This window comes from Lissotriton vulgaris, chromosome 6 (genome assembly GCF_964263255.1).
Source record: "Lissotriton vulgaris chromosome 6, aLisVul1.2, whole genome shotgun sequence".
Classification (NCBI taxonomy): Eukaryota; Metazoa; Chordata; class Amphibia; order Caudata; family Salamandridae; genus Lissotriton; species Lissotriton vulgaris.
This window is the reverse complement of record NC_141694.1, coordinates 1082026744-1082045674: the sequence shown is the minus strand read 5'-3', so window position 1 is coordinate 1082045674 and position 18931 is coordinate 1082026744.

Below are 18931 nucleotides of genomic sequence, written 5' to 3'. Positions count from 1 at the left end.
GGATGTGGAAAAATGCAGCCTGCAAGTCCAACGCTACCATCCAGTCTCCAGGGTCTAGGGCAGCTAGGACCTGAGCTAAAGTCAGCATCTTGAACTTCTCCTTCCGGAGGAAGCCTTTGACACTCCAGAGGTCCAAGATAGGGCGTAGGCCCTCTTTGCCCTTCTTGGGTACCAGGAAGTAGTGGGAGTAGGAACCACGTACTAATTCTGGCCCAAGAACGCGCTAGATGGCCCCCTTGGCCAAGAGGGCCATAACTTCCTCCTGCAGAAGTTGCAAGTGATCCCCTGACTTGTGGGGGTACTGTGGTGGCATGGCTGGAGGGGTCGCCTCGAAGGGGAGGGAGTAGACCCTTCAGACAATTTGCAGCACCCACCTGTCCGATGTGATGGAGCGCCAGTGGAGGAGGTGATGGCGGACCCTGCCTCTCACTGGCGTCGAATGGGCCTGAAAACTCGGACTAGGAAGGCTTTAAGGCAGATGCTGCGGGAGCTGGTGTGGACTGACCTTGCCGTTGTCCCCCGGGACCGCCACGGCGGTTACCGGGTGCACGGTGAGGCTGGTTCTGCAGCCTGTGGCTGGCAGGACTTGTGAGGGTGCCCCTTCCTTGGCCGCAAAAGGGCCAAAAAGCAGAAGTTTGCTGGCCCTGGCCAGACAAGCCCAAAGACTTGGCCATAGCCCTGGAGTCCTCGAAACGCTCAAGCGCACTGTCTGCTTTGTCGCCAATGAGGCGAGTGCCATCGAAGGGCATGTCCATGAGCGTGGCCTGGACATTGCCCAAGAAATTGGCGGACCTCAGCCAGGCGTGGCGGCGAACCACCACCGTCGTGGAAATTGCCCTTCCCAGCGAGTCCGTGGTATCCAGTCCACACCTGATGTAATAACAAGCCACATCCCTCCGCTCCGCAAGGGTTTGGGCGAGCCGGGCCTGGGCCTCCTCCGGGCACTAGGGCAGCACGTCCGCAACCGTGTCCCACAGAGAGTGGATATAACGGCCCAAAAGGCAAGCGGTGTTGATAGACCACAACCCCAAACTCAATTAGAAGAACAGTTTCTTCCCAAACTGATCAAACGTTTTGGATTCCTGATCCGGGGGAAGTCGGGATTGCGGTCAGGGACGTAGAAGCCAGGCTTTCGGGGTGGGGTGCACAGACAGAAAGCTAGGGTCGCCCGGAGCCGGGCGGTGGCGTCAGGCCACATTCCAATCCAGGTCACTGTGGAGGGCTTGGACTAGGTGCCCATCAGAACGTCCGTGAGGGCCTGATTGAACGGCAGTAGAGGCTCCGAAGAGCTTACTGGCGGCTGAAGCACCTCAGTGAGGAGGTTAGTCCTCACGGCCGCAGCAGGGAGTTTAAGAGCAAAGGCCTTGGCTGCCCTGCGCAACACCACACCATACGTAGCACCCTCCTCCGTAGCCACGGAGGGAGGAGAGATGAATCCAGTGTCGGGCGATGTGTCCAAACCACTGGCCTCCCCTAGCTCATCAGCCCAGTCCTGGCTCAACTGGCACTAATGTGCCAGAGGGTCCTAAGACACCTCCAAGCCCTCCCCTTCATCCGTGTCCTGGTCAACTGGCTGGAAGGATGGAGCCGGGTCGTAGGTGAAGGCCTCGCCATCTACAACGGAGATGGAACCGAGCAGTGCCGTTCCAAAACCGGACCCGGACTTGGGCTGAAACTGGGGCCGTCGTCGTCCGAGGACGGCACTTGGAGCAAACCCATTGGGGTCAGCACCAGTGGAGGAGTCGTAAGGTCAGCTGGCATTGACCGGGATCCAGGTGACGGGTACCACGGGGGCCGGCAGCGTCGGGACCAAAGTCGACAATGGCGCCAGGACCGAAGCACCTGACTACGCCGGGGCCGAAGCACCTGACTACGCCGGGGCCAAAGCACCTGACTGCGCCGGAGCCACCGGCCCACTAAAGCCCCAAGTCGGGTCTGCGGGGCCCAAAGGTGCACCGGCAGTCCTCAACGGATGGAAGTGAGTCCTCATGGCAATGAGGAAATCACAAATCTCCTCCGACGTCGCTCGCAGGCCAGGGACCGGAGAGTATGGGCTTGGAGGCGGCGCCTGCGGCTCCGACGGAGGCGTCGCCTGCGGCTCTGATGGAGCCGCGCGGGCGATGTCGTCAAAACCCTCAGCCCTGTTGGGCGAGAGGCATTGGGGGAGTCTGAAGAGCGATGACGCCTCTTCAACCTCTTCTTAGAGTGCCTCGACTTACCGGAGGACTTGGAGCCCGACGAGTGCTGGAGATGACTCGTCTAGCAACGAATGCGGCTCCGCGACCTGTCCCTCGACTTCCTCCTCGAACGGGACCTCAAGTGGCACTGAGATGACTGCTGGATCTCGAGTAGCTTGCGGGACCACTCCCACCTAGCTTTCGAGGTCACGGCCCGGCAGTCAGGGCACAACTTGTCGTCGTGGTCAGCGCCGAGGCAGTAGAGACACTGATGGTGGGGGTCGGTCACCGACATCAGGCGGTGACAGGCGTTGCACGGCTTGAAGCCAGGCATCCCTACGGCACCAGGAGTCGAAGTCGACTCAAAAAAGAGATCCAAAATAGACCAAAAAGTTAGTCAAAAAATGACTAAGAGTACTGCTCTTCCCCGATCTGCACTGGCTGGCGTGGAAAAAAAAAAAGAACTGACGTCAGTGTGCGAGGGTGACGTCTAAGTACTCCGACAATGTCATCCCGGTGATCAGGACGCCGATGACGGATGCGGAGCCACAGACAATGCCTACCGACGCGCAAGAGTACTGCTGACGAAAACTTTCCGGATCCAGCCTTAAGCCTGGGGATATTCTAAGGTAAGGAATCTAACACTAACCTATTTCTTTCAGATGATTGAAGCTACTCCAGGGCCAGCTGGCCTCAAGTGCGAATTCTACAAGGATTTCATGGATGAGCTGATATCACACTTGCAGGATATGTACGAGGAGGCTTACAAGTTGGGCAGGCTGCCGCCAATGCACAAAGAGGCCCTAATAATAACACTGTTGAAAAAAGACAAGACACCATCCCGCTGCGAACTGTACTGCCTATTGTCACTTATTAATATAGATGCAAAAATGCTGGCAAAAATTCAGGCCACTAGATTCCAACCTCTAATGTCGAAACTGGTCCTGCCGGATCAATCTAGGTTTATACCCAATAGGTCCAAGTCGCACAACTTGCATACAATTTTCATATGTTTCATATCCTTGATCCTGACCTCCAAGCCGTGGCAGTAATGCTGAAGGAGGCCAAAGCATTCAATTCCATTGAATGGGGCTATATGTTCCACATTTTGCAAAGTATGTGGATCCCAGATGTTGACAGTAGATGAGTGTGTTTGCTGTATGTTTACCCAACAGCACGTGTCCGGTTTGACAGACTTACATCTGATCCGATTCGGATTTGTAGGGGAACAAGACAGGACTGCCCTTTCTTGCCGCTCCTCTTCTCTCTAATGCTGGAGCCGTTGGTCTGCATTATCAGGGAATGTCATCGAGAAGCAGCTCTGTGATTTGCACATCGGCCTGGCAGCATATCGCTATATGCAGATGACATGGTGTTGTTTTTTAGGGAGCCACAGACATACCTTGAGTCCGTTCTGCATGAGTACATTAGATCTGGGTGCTTTTCGGGGCTTAGCATCAACTGGAGCAAGTCGCTTGCGGTGTCCCTGACAGAGCTTACTGCTCCCCACACTCTGGAGTTTTCCCTTGTATGGTCTGCTGACCCTGTTAAGTACTTAGGTATATGGGTTCATCACGACTCGGGGGTAGTGATGAGAGAAAACTTTGGAAAAGCATACACCAAACTGGAACACCAGGTAGCCAGATGGACAGGAATGCCGCTTTCACTGGCCGACCGAATAACCCTCATCAAGATGATCATCCTGCCTCGATTCTTGTACTTGTTTAGCAACATACCTATAAAACTGACATGCCAATTTTTTTTTTTTAAATATAAGCTGCATACTATCACGCTCTCAGAGAGGGACTCCCAAGGCAGAAATGAATACCATAGACACCACAATTGTGGCCTGGCAGGCTAATGGTCATTCGGCAGCGAAGCTTCCATTATATGCCCCTTTGCTCCCTCTGGCGCATCATGCAGCACTATCGGTGAAGTGCTAGGGTATGCAAACCTTGAGGTTAGCAGGCAAATAAAAAAATTCAGGATCTGTACCCAAACAGCAGATTCCTCACCGCAGAGGACCTACAATATATACACAGGTTGCTGCTATTACGGTTTATACTTCATAGGCTTAGGATGGCGGTACAAGCGCACTACCACACCTTTCCTGATGAACCACCAACACTGCAAGCACTGCAGAACCATCTAGTCAATCTCACAAGGCATAGTTTAGTCACTAAGCAGTGCAGAGTGGTTAGGGACAAAAGGGTAGCTGTTGTGGCCCGAAGCCTTGCTCGCTGGAACGAAAGGCTTCAACCGCAAAGCACGCAGCAGAATAGGACGGCTGCGGGCAACTTGAGGGCGCTCTTACCTCGAACGGCAACCTGCGCATTATTAATTTCAAATACCTCCATCAGGTATACCATACACCAGCTAAACTGCAAAAATATGGTCTTAGGGAAAACGATGCATGCAAGAGATGTGGGGCGCAAGGAGCGAACTTTATGCACCTGGCCTGGAAATGTGGGCGGGGGTCCGAGTTCAGGGTGGAGGTGGGACATCGACTTCAGATTATGTTTGCTGCTCCCCTACAATGTAGTCAGCAATTTTGTCTCCTGTGTCTTATGCCACATCTGAAGGGCGCAATTGGTAAATTCACTAGAATCTCACTGCTGTTAGCAAAAAGGAGGGTGGCAATGAACTGGGAGAGCAGGACAGCCCAACTACCTGAACAATGGCTGCAAGAATTGGTGCACTGTAGGGAGAATGGAACTCTATGCAGAGGAGCTGCCAGCCTTCTCTAGACCCAAGAACATTTTGGAACCACTCATGCACTATTTGAGAACGAGAGAGCAAGCTACGCCAGTTGGCAAAGCATTATACATAAAACTGTAACTGTCAAAAATGTAAGGATCAACGTGATTGTTATTAAGTACACATGTGTAGGAGAAACAGTGGGCAACATGTTGTTTGCTCTTTGTTCTTGTATTTGATGCTACTTCTGTACTGAACAAATGCAAATAATTGTTTTTAAGTTGTAGTCGGCACTGCAGGCAAGTGCATTGCCCTTCCCATGAGGATCTCATGGGGCTATAACCAGTTCTTCTCTCAGGAACACTGCACAAGCTCATTTGGGCCAAGGGGCTACATATCAGGCCATTTTAAAGATGTTGAAGAGCACGCTTTTGCCAGCCTCGCCTTTAAAGTCCCATTGAGCTTCACCACAATGCCTGATGCCTCCAGCCTGTAACTACAATGCAGTCTTTGTTACACACTCAAGACCGTACATAACAGTTTCATGATGTCGCTGTGGAAGGGCATTCCTCTATCCAACTCCAATGTAGTTGGAAATCTGAAATGAGTTATAAGCTCTCTTAGCAATAACTTTGCTTCTGTGAGACTGTCACACCTTCTAGTTGGATAAGCTTCCATCCGCCGAGAAACGAGGCTCACAACAACCAAAATGCACCGCAGTCCATTATACACAGGCATCTCAACAAAATCCAATTGAATCCAATTGAAGGGACCCCCTGATCTGCCAATGTGCCTCAAAATAACAATGGCTTTCTTTCCAACATTCATCTGTTGGCACATAACACACCAATGACACACTGCTTCAGCAATCACACAAAACCTCAGATTGAACCAAGTCTGCCTGAACAATCTCACCATTGAATCCCTTCCTTTATGAGCGGCTCCATTTTTTCTGCCTTGCCATTGAGTTTAACAAACAACCTGATAACACTGCCCTAACATCAGTTGAAACCCATATGTCACTTCCCCCTTCTCACAACCTGCTCTGATCCAACCCGCTTGTTCTTCATCTCTTGCTTTTATTAGCAAACACCTAACTTCTTCCCATGTGTCTGCAACAGCTAGCATCATGCTGAGTTTGGTATTCTCTGCACTGTCGCCAACAATTCCCCATTGAAAAAGCAAGGATATGTAGCACAAAAAAGAGCAACTTCATCCGCATAGCAGTTTCCGGTGGTGACAAAATCATCTCACCTCCTATGTTCAGAGCACTTAACGGCCACCACTTCCTTTGGTAATTGTAGTGCTTCTAACAGTTGTCTCACATATTTACCTAAAGACATTAGGAACCCTCTCTGAGACCTTAGCTATCCAAAGTCATGAACCACATCAAAACAATACTGGATGCCGGTATAAATGGTGACTCGGATCGGCTCAGGGACATGGCATGCACATGTCAAGGCAAAGATTTCGGCCACTCGTGCTGAGTGTACTCCTTGTAAACAAACCGCTTCCACAACTTCACATATGGTACAAACAGCAAATGCTGCTCTCAGATTACCTTCATTGTCTCTTAGACATGAACCATCAACAAAAAAGGACTTGGTCGGAATCAGACAAAGATTCATCGACAATGTCAGGTCTCAGCTTGGTTCAAAGCTCAGTAATGTTCAGAAAGTCATGGGCTTCACAATCTTCATCAGCATTTGAAACAAGTAACAAGGTAGCAGGATGTATCACAGAACAGCGCTTCAGAGTTACATTTTCTGCTGCAAGCAACACTTGTTTGTATCTTGTCAGTCTGTTATTATTCAAATGCTGTGTTTTAGTCCTCATCAGGAGTTCAACTGAGCGCTGTACATATACAGTGTAAGTGGATGACCCATCACAATGCTTTCACATCATTCAATACTGACACCTGCTGCAGCAATGGATTTGAGGCATCCTGGCAACGCTGAAGCTACAAGACCTAATGTAGCTGAGAAATGGGCCACTGGTCTATGGGCACCTCCAAGTGTCTGGGTGAGTACAGAAAGAGCACAACCCTTCCTTTCATGATAGAACAGCGAAAACGCAGCATGCATGCATAGAGGGGAAAAAGTAATTATTAATGCAAATCAATTCCACAGGAACCTTTCTGGCCAAATAGTATCCACAGACAACTATGTAAGGTTAGTTAATTTATTACAAAGCCAAAAATAACTTGTTAGACCTTGCATCCTTGGCATGGTTTTCCCTGACTCCTACTGTGTTTTTGATGCTATGCTGGATTTAGTTTTGGTGGTTTAGATGCTTTGGGCATTTTGCCACTGCTGATCAGTGTCAAAGTGCAAGTGCTCCCTGGGTAAATTGTTATTATGATTGGTTATCCATGATTGGTATATTTGTCTTACCAGTAGGTCCCTAGTAAAGTACACTGAGTGTGCCAGGGCTGGTAACTCAAGTGCTACTAGTGGGCTTACAGCACTGATTGTGCCACCCACATAAGTAGCCCTGAAAATATGTCTCAGGCATGCCACCGCAGTGCCTGTGCGCAGTTTGTTAACTGCCATGTTGACCTGGCCAGTGTACCCACTTGCCAGGCCTTACCCTTCCCTTACATAACTTGACATAAAGACACCTCAAAATGTCAGTGTATAAATACATCGGAATTAGTCTAAAACCAATTAGTGAATCTGTTGTATTCAATGAAATAGAAGCAAAACAATTCATTCAATAATTCGGATGCAGAGGATCAGAAAGCATGAGTCCACGTTTCCCTGCATCTAGGGTTGATGGAAATAAAGGTTCAATCTATCCCTACACTAGCACTAAAATGACATAAGCATCTTCAGGGAAAAGTAATAAAAGGTGTCAGCAGTTGGAATCTTCTTTGGAAGTCTCTCCATCACCTTTCGGGTCCAATAGCATAAAGCTATCAAGACAGAGCTCATGCTTAGATGCTCTCTCTCCGAAGGCAGAAGGAGAAGTGGGCACTTTCCATACTTGAAATGTCCCTTTATTACAGGTATCCTTCCCAAGAGCCCTACCTGGTCACGCCATCTGCTCTGGATGTCATCCTAAAAGTAATTTTCCTTGAGACTGCGATGTTCTTCTCACTATTTCTGTCCTTGGTTCCCAATCCTTCTCCTGTGAGGAGGACAATGGCCTTCTCTTTTTGATCCAAACCAGACGATGTAACTTTTTTCCTCCTTGCAGGACCAGTAAAACAAAGACATTATTCTAGCTAATATGGGCGCTTCTTTCACGTGCAACGCAAAATGTGCGAAAGAACAAATTCCACAGCACACATGAACTTCAGCTATTAGTTCTAAACCAAGAGCTTCCAGTTAAAATACATTTCAGGCCTACAAAATTCAGCTAACTTAAGAAAATGGCATGTGAGCCTTACGAAATTACATATTGAACTAAGGCACGTTCCGTTAATAGTTGTACCTACACATAAAATAACAAAATAATAAACACATTTAATAAATGAATGATTGCAGTTGCACTACACAAATTCTTCAGATCAATGTTTGACTAGTTAGGTCCACTTTCTACAATAATTCTTCATGCTACTATTCAATGGCCTAAATATGTTCACCCTTTATGTTATTACATTTCGAACTTTAACAATCTGTAGCAGGGTTTCGGTTCTCCCACAGAACTGTGCATAGAGATCTAGAACCTCAGTGAGTTAGGATGATCCAAAACTCATCTCAGTGTCAGAAATCCCCTTACCTAGCTAGCTACAGTGTCTCATGGCTCATTATGGAATGATCCATGTCTTAGACAAACCAGAACATGAACTTTAGAATACCTCAGGAATCGTGGAACACATGAACACTCTTTCGTTATATAATCATTTCAAACCAAAACTGAGAGTCAAAGAACACAAGTGCAAGTTTGAAATATTTATTATTCAATGCAAAGTTCTCAAACGCAGTATCTTGTATAATACCAAAATGCAGATTATAAAAATCAGAGTCAGCAGCATAGTCACTAATCCATAGTAAGCAAAAGGTGATAGCATGTTACAATGCAAAATCTATAGAAATCTATATCACCTATATTTCGCGCACCCTATTTAGCATATTATTTTATATCTAAGAAGGTCTCATTCGGGCTTTAGCAGGGCGGCCCCATACCTCTAAATGTCAGTAGGAGTAGATCACATCAACAGCTACCAGCTCTCTTCATGCGCAGCACCAAGTGTCTACGTTCATTCCGTGTAACTCTATCTTAAACCCGCGTAGAGCCCAAAATGTTGGCATCAACATTATTAGTGTTATGTCTAATGTGGTGCGAGGATCAGGCTTCCCAACAACCTTGTGTTAGGTTATTCTTAGAGTGTGCAGCTCTCAGTGTGCAGACAGTTGTACCAAGTGTACCAGGCAAAGCCGATAGCATAGTGATAACATATTATTCTCAAATAAATCACATCACCGCTTCTAGGTTAAAAGCGACAACAACAAGTAGGTGTCGTGTGCAAAACTGAAGCCGAAGGAAAAACGGCTGTTTAAACATGTAATACACTCATGCTAACTTAACGCAATATATGTAACGAAGTATCCATATGACACCCCCCCATTGGTCCGAGCACCGTCAAACATAAGGGAAAAGGCAATACTAAATCAGATACATAAACTGAAAGCAAAGTTCAATAATCTTGAGCTAAAATAAGCTAAAAAATATGTATGAATGAATATGTATGAATGCCTACAGTGGCCTCAAATCTAAAATTAAAAATAAAACTTTCGAACCAAAAGTTATCCGCCAGGTCTCAAAATTATAAAATGTAGGACCAGGTCGCATTAATTCAAATGTCTGTAAGAGAAAAAACAAGGCACTTATCCGATATCCAAAGTCATGTGCCACCTTGACGTTATTTTCATCGACATCACATGATTGAACTCTCCATCATTTGAGTACAGTTCATCCCTCCAATCCAGCAAGGGGAAAGTCATATTCCATAACAAAGCAATCCTCCCAGGCATCTCACGATTGGACAGTATATGCAAAGTAAGTTGCAACAGCCTCCAGTATGAAATCACTGCCATCCTCCGAAAATAGTTCAGCAATCCAATTCAGCAATGGGAAAGAACATACGTGCTCCTCCAGCATCGGATCCTCCTGTAACGTCAGAGGACAACTCGGTGGGTTCACCAGATCGCTGTGTGTCAGAAAGGCATGCGCCGCTGCAGAGATCTCCCATTGGCCCAGTACTCCATTTATCGCTGCCAAGGCCATAACTTTTTCGCCAGAACAAATCAGCTCGTGAGCCACCACGGGACGCATTAGCTGATCAAAATCGACGTCAGGAGCAGTCCTCAAGCATAGGCACAAATCAATGGCCCAATCGAACTCGCAGCTCAGGCAGTGAAACACAGGTTGGACACACGTGAAGTCGGTGAACCGAAATGACAATCTATAAGCCGTGCTTAATGCTGCAAGCGGCAATGTTCCATAGTAATTGAGCATCCGATTACGGCACAGTGTTAGGAGACGTTGAACGGCTTCTTGCGCAGGATGGGCATCCATGTTTTATGAAGAAAAACACCAACAAAATGCCCGCGGCTACAGCCAGTAAAACAGGTAGTCCACCAAACAAACTCGAAAAAATAGAGTGGAAAAACGTGGGAATGATACCAAAAACTTTTTCAAATGTAGTCACGAGGCCACTGCTAACCAATTTAAAAAAATGTGCAAGCCCAGTCGTGGAAGATGCATTAAAAATTTGGTGCACCAGCTCACAGAAATGAAACGGCAAATCAGTATTTAAAAGCGCCTGCACCTCTGTGCGTGTGTTAGCTATGTGAAGGACATAATTTTCCCGGGCCGAACTCAGGGTCACTTGTTTTTGAGACAAAAGGGCCCTTATTCTGCTTAAACCATTGAACTTCGCTTCCAAGGTTGGAATCCGTGGCCAGATGGAGACATCTGAAGATCCATGCGTGGGTGGGTATAGAACATTCTTGCAACACACCACACGCTCTGATACAGTTACCACATAAGCCACACCAATTAATAACCCACAACATAACTCGTTGTTTAAAAGCAAATAACTACCATTAGTCAATAATGTAAATGTGGGAACTACTGCTGGAACTGGCGTGCCTTTTAAAACACATGCTAAATTTGGCCGGTCTTGATTACAAGAACCGTGTAACTGAATGTGTCTGCATATTAATGAATGGTCAGGTGACTGTGTGCATTCCTCACCATTAAGATTCACTTCTTTTCCATCCTTCAGACATCTGTATGTGTATGGTAATGACCATGCCTCATGTAGGAATGCATTGCCCAGTGGTTCATAACGTCCTATAGCAATATACCGCATACAATTAGTAAATTTGTATAAGGGAAATGGTAATGTAATTAATCCATGAATAAGCCACGTGGCAGTAGTGGTTTCAGCAACAGAGAAAGGCAAGGATTCTAGCTTTTCAATATGTAACATAGAAAATGACGCATCACGCATTGAAAGCATGCGCTGCTTTTCAGTCAGATTAAAAGGGGCGAAAAGGGACGAAACGTTCAACGAGTTCCAGGGAACTCGACCAGCCTTAAGAGTCTGTAGGGTCCATGCAAACTGCATTACAGAACGTAACTGATTTTGACCATGGTATAACGTGGACACTTCATCATGTACAATATCAACAACAGAAGAAACAATATTATCCAACGTGTAAATCCTGGAAGAAAGCATGTTAATACTGTTATCGACCACTGCAAGCACTTTTTCCAAATTTGCTTGATCAATAGCTCTCAGGCGTTTAGCTGCCTCAATCTGTGAAAATTTCCAAATTTCATTGTACACAGCATAAAGCCAGCGTTTAGATCTACCCTTAGCCGGGCCTTTTATAAAATCATTTAGCTCTATATTCTCATTCAACTGGGACAGATGCAGTTTAACTGCAGCCAAAGTGGAATGTTGTAACCAGTTCTGACACAATTTGCCTACTGAATAAGTAGTAACAGTGTAATCTGTTTCAAACCTGGGATCTGGCCTGATGTGTGTAAAACCTTCAGACAAACCCAAAAAACGACGTTGGCAAGAATCAGAGCTTCTTTGCCACAAAAGCCACCCCTCTGGATCAAAACTGGAAATATTAAAGGAGGAATTGTGCAAACGTGCTTGTATCCCACTGATGGACAATGTAGTGAAATGACTCCAACCTGAATATTCTTCCAAATCAGGGATAGTAGGTGTATTTAATTTTTTAGATGTAGCCAATCCAAAGCATGTTGTTTGGGAAATAGTAGAATTTAAAAACAACATGTGATTCGGGATGAGACATGCACGATGCAAAGCCTCAGTGCCTTGTACCTGCCAATCTTTGGTACCCCAAACCGATTTAAGGTCAATAGCCTCCTTCCATAACTCATAACCATCTATAGCTAATTTGTCTAGAAAGGACTTCGAATACAGCAATTTTGTATCGGTAAGTCTAACTTTGGACATGAATTTCTGTTTCACTCTAAAATAAAACGACTCAGGATTTGACTGATTAAAATCTGTAAAATAAGAGTATTTTCCCAGAAATGTACTTGAGCTCCCCTGTAAAGGAGCAGGACAATGTTCCCACTGTGTGTAATTCACAGGAACCCTCCTGGAACTTGTTTTGTGTAAGAAATGATTTCCATAATGTTGATAACAAAACAAATCACCATAATTGACAGAATCTAAGTACAAATCCTCAGCATCAAAGGCCGCATAATATTTCAAATCAGAGAACAATGCTTCTACGGCCTGAAGATCCCAATCATCAGAACGAATATCTTGCTTAATCACATCTCCCATGTTTACTCTAAGCACATTAGGAACATTAATAACTTCTGTGGGGCCATGTATCTGAAACCTAACCGCATCCCACACAATCCCATCAAGGACAGGCCAAGCAGTAATCTCTACTGTATTCAAGTCTCTTTTTAGTCTGTGTGCTGAATGTGAGGAGGAAAGAGGGGCCAATGTTCCATTAAGGTACCGAATTCCTGTTCTTTCTTTCACATAATGGCCATCGATCAGGCGAAAAAAATAAAACACAAAACCAATTGACATAAAAAGATAAAATGAAAATAGTATCAGCCAAACGTATGTCCAAGGTGGAATTAGAAAATGTTTTTTAAACAACGTGGCATATTTTGCAAAAGTCGATGGTTTCTTTGAAAGTTCCGAATCAGAGTCAAAAGAGAATCTGGACTGGTTAGCCAAACGAGCTTGTAAATCGGACATAGATAAATCAGCAGGATCTGCATAGGTCAATTCATCAATGTTAGTAACAGGAATAGTATTTAATAAAGGACTGGATATGGCAGGCATCTCGAGGGACACCTCCTGTTCTGCACCAGATGTAATAGCCAGCACAGAGTGCCTCACCATGGAAGGACAGGATACAGCCGGAATCATGCTATGAAGAATCGGCCACCCTGTGTGTCTTGACATTGTCAATAGAAATAAATCTGTTTTCTTTACGACCTGGAAGTGGTGGTAAAATGACTGTTCTTGTGCCCTTCACTCCAAGAACTCGAACCGGTGCTCGATATGAGGGACCAAACTCTTTCTTGTTATCGATATTCTCTCGAACCAGTTCTCCAACTTGGGGTAGCCAGCCAACTACCGGGATCTGCAATGCATCATCCGACGTGGAGGGTAAGTGTTCCTTAGCAAGACTGTCTCTGGTCTTTTGTAGATCCTGTAAAACATTGCAATGTTCATCTACGTCAAAGGCCGCGGCCTGGGCCTGGCAGTCTGCACCATCGAGGTCAGGGACGTACATCTTGATACCAAAGAGCATTTCGTATGGGGTCCGCCCACCCAGAGACCTTCTAGGGAGATTATTAAGCGCACGCTGCACGCCATAGAGGTGGGTCAGCCAGTTTCTACCAGTGCCTATAACTCGGGCTGTCAAAGATTGCTTTAAGTCGCGGTTCATTCGTTCTACTACACTATTGCCCTCAGGCCTGTAGGGACTTGAAAACTTGACTTGGACTCCCAACGAAACCATAGCATCCTTATACGCCTTAGAGGCGAAAGCCGGACCCTGGTCCGAATGGAAAGTACCACAGGCAAAGATTCCCACAAAGACACGCAAATCCTTAATGACAGTCCGCGAATCAGCGCTTCGATGCGGCCATATCCACACAAAGCGTGTGCATGAGTCAACTGCTACTAAGATGTATTTATACGCAGTATCAGAGGAAAAAGGACCGCAGTGATCCAAATAAACGCAACCAAGCGGTTTATTAGAGATGTACAACTGTGTCTGAGGCGGACGCGCAGCAGTAGAAGGCTTAATCTGCTGACAAATGTCACACATAAGGACATAATCGCGCGTCTGTTTGTACAGTCCCCGCCACCAGAACCTTTGTTGCAGCTGAGTTACAGTGGCTGAGACGCCCGCATGCGCAGACGCCACACCTTCATGAGCCGCTGTAATCAGAGACGCTCTGCGATCCGAGTTGGGAACTAGACGTTCGCCAACTTCAGGAATTTTCACATAAGGAACCTTGTCGGGACTTAAGTGGTATGTGTACTTCGAAGGGAACCCCGCAGGATATTTACCTCCCTTCTCCGTGGCAGCAACAGCCGCCAAGATGTCGTCATCTATTTTGCTTTTGGACCTCGTGACTGCTGCAACCAAGTATTTTGATACCGCAGACTTCGCTGCCTCATCAGCAAGCGAGTTACCAACAGCGTGGACCCCCACGCGCTGGTGGCCGAGAGTATGAATCACAAACACGAGCGGCAGTTTTTCTTTAAGTTCCGCCACTCGGACCCAGATCATTTTATGTTTTATTGTGCTACCTTTGGAATCACGAAAATCATTCTGAATCCAAAAGAACAAGTTCTCATTGTAAGACTGGACACAGTAGTAAGAATCACTTACGATTAAAGTCGTCACACAAGGATCAGCGTACTCCAATGCGAGCATAAGAGCACGAAGCTCTGCCAATTGTGCGGTGCAGTCCCCTAGTGTTTGCGTGTGCACAACACTGGACTTGAACTCATCGTTCACCATGGCACCGACCACAATGGCGCAAGCGGAAACGTAGGCATGTTTAGAGCCATGCGCAACCTGCGCCGAACCATCAGTGTAAATGATACAATGGAAATCCTCCAACGGCCGCATCGCTAAAGGAGCAGGATGAACAAACTCATACTGTAAATACTCCTGCGACCGTAAAGCGGCGTCAAAAATAAACGTGACATCCTGGGATGTCAAGGATGTAGCCCACTGAATCCACCGAGGGTGCAAAGCTTTAGAATTCGGTACACTGGCTTTCGTGACCGCCTCCAAGGCAGGACACGGGGTAACAACCAACATGCGCTTTCCCTGCGACAGGGCACGTTCCTTAAGAATTGCCATCTGCACAGCCGTTAAAACTTTCTCCACAGTGGAAAAACGCAGTTCAGCCGAAGTGTATAAGTGTGACTTGTAAGCAATAGGTACAGTATCCCCTTCATTAAAAGTCAGGTACGTGAAACCCACCGTCCCAGGGATAATTCTTATCAACAGGTTGGTTTGGTTATCACGAGTCTGTAAGTAGTCAGAAGCGAGCAAATCAGCCTGCAAAGACTGCAGAATGGCTGAATGCTCAGGCAGCCAGCATGATTTGGAAAAAGTTGGTTGTATCAGCGCATACAAAGGCTTGATACGCTGGGCATATTCCGGAATGTATGTTCTACCGAAATTCAAAAAACCCAGTAAAGACTGTAATTTTTTCAGTGTTGTCAGAGAGCGCAACTGAGCGCACTTCTCCAGGAAGTGAGGAGCCAACCCCTTTCCCTCGTGGTTAAGTTCATAACCCAGAAACAACACTGTGTACTCCGCAATGTGTGATTTTGCAAAGTTAAACTTGTAACCCATGTCTGCAAAGTTACAAATTATGCTGTTTACTCGACACAGATGCTCCCAAAGTTCGTCATCTGTGAGATATATGTCATCCACATACGAACAAGCAACTGGATCGAATCTCTCCAAAAGAGAGACTATGCGGGCGGAAAACACTCCAGGACTATTCTTATATCCCATTGGGAGTCGTTTAAACATTTTTTGTACGCCGCCGCACGTAAAACTGGTCCATTGGGAACTAAGACCATCTAATCTGTGTGCATAAAAACCATTGGAAATGTCAAGCGTGGTTTTAAACCGTTTACGCTCAAGACTATTCACTAGGGCAGAGCCGTGAGTATTCTGTACTGCACAGTTACGGCAATGCGAGTTCAAATGCCGGTAATCCAAAACCAGACGATATGAGCCGTCCGGCTTGTTAACAGTAAAAAGGGGATTATTCATAGGTGACACACACGTTTCAATTACACCTTGATATTCCAATTGTTCAAGGATAGCCGCGACCGAAGCTTTAGCTTCACGCCGTATGGGATATTGAGGTTGTGGCTGCGGCTGTGACCGTAAAGGAATCTCATGGCTAGGGGACAATTTATCCCAGCCACACTGATTTCGGTACACAGCCGGCGCAAGCGCCAGAGCCCACTCTTCTGCCAAATGCAGCGCTTCTACTCTCGATACAGTGTGCGCGAAGCTGGGGAGGATCACCTCCTCCCCTCGCGGAGCTGCGAGAACAAAAGGTGGGGGCCAGTCAGCCTCCGAAAGCAAAATGTCATACGTAGACGAAAGATTTTCCCAAAATACCCCTTTTACAGTTCGCTGCATGTCACCTTCAATTAACAGGACAATTTCAAAAAGTCGTTCAGGGGGAGCAACATGTGTATCAGCTGTTTCGATCACAACATAAGTGTCAGTCGCTGTCACCTTCAACAGTGGACGGAGGGCCTCTCTCACTATGGTAATCTCCGCCGCGCTGTCCAGCAAGGTCAGAGCCCACGTCAGATTCCGAAGCCGCGTTCTCACTATCTGGGGCATATCGATGCGCCGTTAAGGCTGCGACCTTCTTCTTGGCAAACTGCGGTCTCTTGGGCGTAGAGTCGTCCCGCTGATCCCCTTCACTTCGCGGGCGGGGCTGACCACGTCCTTGCTGGCCACCCCGGCCCCTGCCGCCCCCTCCTCCACCGGTTGACGGAGCCGATGAGTCCTGAAAGGAACGAGGAGAGCGTTGGTCAGAAGCCTGAAATCTTTCAGGCGATTTAATCGTCGCGCGATCGCGCAAATCATAAACTCGATCTGACTGCGCAGGTTGTGAAGGCGCCGGACTAGAAACCTGTGTCTGCTGTTGTTGTTGCTTACCCTGATTCTGCTTTTTAGGCCAATTTTGTTTTTTGGACTTGGGTTGTCCACCCGTTTCCGAAGATTGTCCCTGGGGCTGCTTCTTCTCTTTCTCAGAAAAAGCCTTCAAACCCTTAGAAGTGCGGCCAACCATTTTATAAGCCGCCACAATAATTCTTGCTACCTGACGGGGTTTCTCGGCATCGGGAATTAACGCCAAAGCATTGGCCACCTGAAAGTTCACTGCATCCCCCTTGACATTTGCAAGGATAAGACCGCAAACTGTCTCAAACGAGCCGCTGAGGCGCATACCTAATTCAACCGCCGACTCCGGTCCGTGATCATCCTGAACACGTTTAAGGACCGCAGAAAGGTTTGACACCGACGGGGTGCCATAGCACCTCGAGTAAACCGCTGCAAAAGTCTTACCCCATGTTTCACAGTCAGCAAGTTCAGGGGCCAAATCTTTCGGTAAACTAAGCGTAAGAATCCGGTGTTTTTCACCCGGAGTCGTATTAGGAAACACAGCCTCCAGCTGGTCGAATTTCTCGGCAAGCCAGTAAGGAAAATCATCCTTATCCTGGGGCTTCTTGCCCATAACGGAATTCACCAAGACAGGACTGATTTTTAAACCAGCCTGTTCCGCTCGAAGCTGCGCACCTGCGGGGGCTGCGCCATGAACATTACGACCAATGTAATGAACAAGCGCCCTAATCACTGCAACTGCGACTTCATGAAGACGCCGCAGGTCAGCTACACCACAAGTAGCGCGATTAGGGTGAGGAGTAAATCCACCCAAAGCGGGCCAATTTGTGCCCGGAATGGACAAAGGATCTAACCTCGGAGCCGTTAAAGAATGGGGTAGGGCGCCACCAAACCAAACTCCGTGCTGCCAAGCATCTATAGGTACTTCCAGTGCCCTGTACGGAGCATAAGCCGCCGGTACAGCCGAGGCAGTGTATGAATGGAAGACACCCGAATTAGCGTCCACTTCCGGAAATGTCACCCAGGAATAAAACAATTCGTACGGGTACGCATGTTCCGCACTCACCACTAGAACCACAGCCAAGCCTTCCACAGGGACATTATATGCCCGTAAGTGGTCGCGAACCGCGACGCGGCTATGCTGCGGTATGTCCACGGCCATAGTAGCACAGGAAGAGAAAAGAAGACAAAGAACACTTTGTAGCACAACTGGGTAGTAATTCAAAGAAACCGTTTTTAGAAGAATTCAAGCTTGAAAGGACCTATTTAAAAATAGGTAGGTTTTTCCGACACCACCGTTTACCGGAAACGGGAATGAAGGTGTCAAGGTTTGAATGATATACTACTCGAGTGTCATGATATAAGGCCAACAACGTACGGGCGCCATGTAGCAGGGTTTCCGTTCTCCCACAGAACTGTGCATAGAGATCTAGAACCTCAGTGAGTTAGGATGATCCAAAACTCATCTCAGTGTCAGAAATCCCCTTACCTAGCTAGCTACAGTGTCTCATGGCTCATTATGGAATGATCCATGTCTTAGACAAACCAGAACATGAACTTTAGAATACCTCAGGAATCGTGGAACACATGAACACTCTTTCGTTATATAATCCTTTCAAACCAAAACTGAGAGTCAAAGAACACAAGTGCAAGTTTGAAATATTTATTATTCAATGCAAAGTTCTCAAACGCAGTATCTTGTATAATACCAAAATGCAGATTATAAAAATCAGAGTCAGCAGCATAGTCACTAATCCATAGTAAGCAAAAGGTGATAGCATGTTACAATGCAAAATCTATAGAAATCTATATCACCTATATTTCGCGCACCCTATTTAGCATATTATTTTATATCTAAGAAGGTCTCATTCGGGCTTTAGCAGGGCGGCCCCATACCTCTAA